Source organism: Merops nubicus, unplaced genomic scaffold (genome assembly GCF_000691845.1).
Source record: "Merops nubicus isolate BGI_N331 unplaced genomic scaffold, ASM69184v1 scaffold39463, whole genome shotgun sequence".
Classification (NCBI taxonomy): Eukaryota; Metazoa; Chordata; class Aves; order Coraciiformes; family Meropidae; genus Merops; species Merops nubicus.
In genome coordinates, this window is record NW_008597582.1 from 6,107 (window position 1) to 10,761 (window position 4,655).

Below are 4,655 nucleotides of genomic sequence, written 5' to 3' on the forward strand. Positions count from 1 at the left end.
GGTGGATGAGTGAGGATGGGGGGACAGGGTCTGCTCTAAAGCTGGATGTCCCTTTGGGGTGGCATGGGGTCCATGTGTCGTATCCAGGGCAAGGGACAGAGCAGCAGCAAGGGGACACGGGTGGGGGTTGAGAGTGGGCAACCCCTTTATTTTTGGTGCCAAGGGACCTCTGTGGTGCAGACTCTTTTTTTTGGAGGAGCTGAGCCACCGATTTCACAAGCCCGGGTGTCCCGCGGGAGGAGGAGGAGAAGAGCTGACAGCGAGTGAGAATTCCCAGCCAAGGGCTGCCTGGCTTCCCCCTCCCAGCCAGGGAAAGCCTGGGCTGAGCCCTTCCAGCTCACTGCACGTGGGGGGAGCTTCAGAGCCCCTCCCGTGGAAATGGGGTGACCCCAGGAGCCAGCACACGGCAGCTACAGCGTGAGCATCACCCCGACACCCCGAGTCCCAGCTCCCAGCACAGCTCCCTCAGCAATCTCAGCATCTCCCAGTGACCAACTCCCTCTAGATTGCCTCAAATCTCCAGTCAAGAATGTTGTCTGGGCTGAAGAATGTCTTGCTAAAAAAGACAAAAGGGAAAAGGGAGGCCGGGGTGAGAGGGGAGGTCAAGGGAGGGCTCATCCTGCCCTGACTTTGCCCTTTTTGGACAGGAGGCTGCAGCCACCCAGGGCACAGATTTGTCAGATGTTGAGTGTGTTCCCTCCACCCGGTTCAGCCAAGGCTGAGCCCAAAGGAACCCCACGATTCCTGCTCCCCCCTTGCCTGTACCCCCTCAGGACTGCATTTCCCTGCCTGCTCCTATTGTGGCCATCCTCAGAAGTCAGGTGGGGGCTTCTGGGGGAGCTGGGTTTGGCAGAGCCTCTGAAAAGCAGCAGCACAGCCCTTTGGGGACCATCTGAGCTGGTACCTGCTCTGAAAGCCACCTGGCTGCTCCCCCAGGCTCAAGGGAGCCCAAGATACCCCACAGACCACAGTTTGGGGCGTGGAAGGAAGGTTGGAGGAAGGAGAGAGTTCCCTGCACAGCACAGAGGGATGGAGCGATGGGGAGGTACCTGGAGAAGAGCACTCACTGCATGAGAAGTCTCTGGGTGTTCTACAGAGGCTGGAAAGAGCCAGGATTGGTGAGGAAGAGGAGGTCCAGGAAGACCATGCAAACCTGGCAGCCAGGACCTCCAGGTTTTGGCTCCAGGCCCTTTCTGCTCAGGTGTTTGTAGCAGAAGCTTTGGTAGAAGGCTTGATGCAAAGACCTCGTTCTGCTTCATGGGTCTCTCCACCACGTAGGCTCTGCCCTGTGCATTTCCACCCACCCTGCCTGAGCAAGGCTGGAGATGCCAAGGGACAAGGTCTCCTTGGCTCCTGCTTGGACTCTTCCCACTGGAGTCCCTTAAAGGAGCAGCTGGGACTGTCACCCTTCAGGTGAAGCAGTTGGGACCTTCACACTTTCAAGACAAGGTCTAGGAGGGCACCTGCAGGACCTGCAGGGCAGGTGATGGTGACACTGCCACACAGGCAGCCCTGTCTTCAAGCACCCTGAGCTCAGGGGATCTGGTAACCCCCTCCCAGGACAGGGAGGGCCGTGGAAATTAAAGACAACAGCTTGAGTGGGAGGACAGAGCAGCCAACAGCTCCAGCAGAGCTGAAACTTCTTGGAAACGTGGAAGAGGCAGAAATAACATTTCCATGAGGAAAAAAAGGGAAGCTGCTCAGAAGTAGCCGTGCTGCTGACAGTGGCTGCTTTTGGATGGCCACGGTAGGTTTGATCATCCTCCCTTCAGCCAGGCAGAACGAGCTTTAGCCTTAGCAGGAGCATCAGAATTTTGTTGCTTCGTTATGCTGTGAAGAGCTCGGTCCCTGTGCCAAAAGCATCCTGACAAACCCCCATCCATCCGTGGAGAATCCAACCCCCCCAGCTCCCAGAGCAGGATTTGCAAATCGAGGGCAAACTCGGGCCAGATTCAGTGGTTTCAAATACAAAGCTCAAGAGCATTTCATCAAAACAACTGGAGCAAACCCAACCAAAATAGACACTGTTCACATCAGTTTGGTTTAGAAAACCAAAGCAAACCAAGACAGGCATTTGTCTGGCCCTGATGAGATGCAGACTGTGACTGCTGGAGAAACTGCTCTGGATGAGATTATGCACTGATAGGGCCCAATGGCTTGGAGCAAGCAGGACAGCATGTTCCCAGCTCCTGTCACCAGTTCAGGGCTTTCTTTGAACAGTCAGTGATAGAGAAGAGGGATTTATAGGAGGAGATGTTGGAAAAAGCTCCACGGAGGTCACTTGGGAACTTGCACTGGCCTGAAATGAGCAGTAGCATTGAGGTCTTACCAGCACCCACCTCACACCAGGCAAATGGACCAAGCAAGAGAGCCCTGCTAGCACCCTGGGAGATGCTGGACAGCTGGAGGAGGAGATTTCGAGGTTGGATGGAGGAATAAAAAGGATCTATGTCATTCTTTAGATGGTAAATCTTCACTTCCTTGAGATAATCCCAAACTGGTCATGATGAGATTCGACAGCACGTCCTGGTGACTGTGGGAACACACAAGCTGAGTTTATATATAATGTTTCATATACTTGAACATATATATATAAAAATATAACATCAAGCATGTCTTTATATTCTGGTTCAGGCTGGGATGTGGCCATGGGGAGGGCTCCTCAGCATCCTCTGGGAAACCACCAGCCCCCAGCCCCCACAGCCAGTGCCTCTCCCCCAGGGTGCGAGTCCTGGGTCACGAATATTTCAAACTTCCAGAAGACAGAGAGCCCACACTCCTCATCTAACCTACCTGGTGACAATTGGCTTTTCCAGAAAAAGATCCAAGCCCTGCAAAAGCCTCTGAGCTGTTGGCCACCAGGACACCTCGAGCTGCCAGAGATGTGACGTTGGTTGACACCATTCAGGCACCGAGCAGCAGCAGATGTTTCTGGCTGCCACCACCCTCCCCACCACTCTCCCTGGAACAGAGCTGCCTGGCAGCAGGAACAGATCCCTCCAAGCAGGGTCACACCAGCCCAGAGCCTGGAACCACCTCCTGGCAAAGCTCAACGGGCAAGAAGAGTTGCTCCCACCCCACTCTACAAGGGCTTTGCCTCCTTTTAGGCAGCACAGCCTCCCTCTCCTCTTTCCCCACTCGAAGGCAAGGCTTTCTCTGAATCCTCTCTCCCCCTGCAGATCCCAGCCTCGTGCTGTGGTGCTTTCCAGGCACACTCTTCCTTCCCAACCCGACTGGCTTCCTGGCAAAGTCCCCACTGTACAGCGTGTCCCTCTGCACCCTGCACATCCCTCCTCCCTGCACATTCCTCCTCCCTGCAGCAGGACCTTCAGAGCAATACGGATCTCTGCGAGGCTCCCCAGGGAAAGGAGGATGTTTTGGCTGGGAAATTTCAGTGAAAACTAAAGAGAAACCAAGCCCAGAGGGAGTCTGGCACCTGCTGAGCTTCCCTAAGTAATTCCAGGCTCCTGGGAGGACCAGGGCGTGCTGCTGGAGCTGGGCACGGGATGGAGATGGGTGGTCAGGGCTCCTCCTTTCCTTCCCTCACTGTAGGAAATGAGCTGTCTCCAAAGCTGAAGGGCACAGAGAGCCAGGAGGGGGCCAGGGGGCTGTGACAATGCCCACCACCCCCTGTACTTTGCAGATACCCCCTCCCAAGGCATGGCTGGCACTGGGAGGAGATGAGCCTCATGGCAGGGAGAGCTGCAAGTTCTTGTGTCCATCCTTGCCCAACCATGGGTCACCCTCAACACCCATTCTGCTGCCCCACCCCCCAGCATCCACCCCCAGGTCAGCCTCAGGAAGGGAGGGGGGACACCCCTCAACCCAGGCAGATGGGCACAGCCTGCAGAAATGCCAGCTTGGCATCTCTCTCCTGCCAAGCTGAAGACAAATTATTTGGTAGGAAACTTATTTACCTTGGATGCTGCAGCCTTATCGTTCATGGAAATGTTTATCCTAAATATTTCAGAGCAGAGCTGGATAAACTGAGGCTTCCTGGGGAAGAAGCCCAGGCTGCAGTCAGAGGAGGCACCAACGTCTCTCCCCCTGGTCCTGCAAAAGTTAAGGACACTTTTCTCTCATCTCCCCAAGAATCACATCCTCAGCTCCTCCAAACCAGATAGTCCTGAATCTGGCCAGAGGCCTCCTCGTCGCTTCCTGATGAGAAACGCAGGAGACCTAACAACAGCCCTTTTAAAAACAACATCCCCAATTCCACTAACTCGTTAAACAGAGAGAGCCTGAAAAGTGCCAACACTCCTGTGAGAAAAGACGGGAGAGAGAGGGAGAGAGAGAGAGAGAGAGAGAGAGAGAGGGAGGAAAGAAAACGCAGGTTATTTATAACGCCAGGCAGCATTAGGGTCTCTTCAGTCTCTCCTGCAAACTGGCTGCTGCTGGGAGGTCACTCCCCCTCCCCAAAAAGAAAACAACCTGCTGAGCCCGTGACCTGCAAGCACAATATTTGATCTGGGATCTAGGGCGGGCACCGGGCTCTGCGAATCGGGAGCCGCACTCACATGCTGCTCGGCACACGGGAGAGCCCGGCGAAGAGCAGCGAGGCTTTGGAGAGGAGGCTCCCAGCTTGGTAAGTCCTTCTCTACATTTATTATGTTTCTCTCACTCTCTTTTTTTTTTTGGTGTTTGTTTTTGGAAGC

At 54.7% G+C, this 4,655-nt stretch overlaps 1 protein-coding gene across 1 annotated transcript in view; it reads left to right on the forward strand.

Moving 5' to 3' along the window:
• The first annotated feature begins 4,350 nt into the window (after nucleotides 1–4,350).
• FMOD (fibromodulin) overlaps nucleotides 4,351–4,655 on the forward strand; it is a 5,558-nt gene continuing 5,253 nt past the window's right edge. Inside the window, exon 1 of the mRNA XM_008936760.1 lies at nucleotides 4,351–4,585. The gene's annotated coding sequence lies outside the window, so the exon portion shown is untranslated. The remainder of the gene's footprint in view (nucleotides 4,586–4,655) is intronic.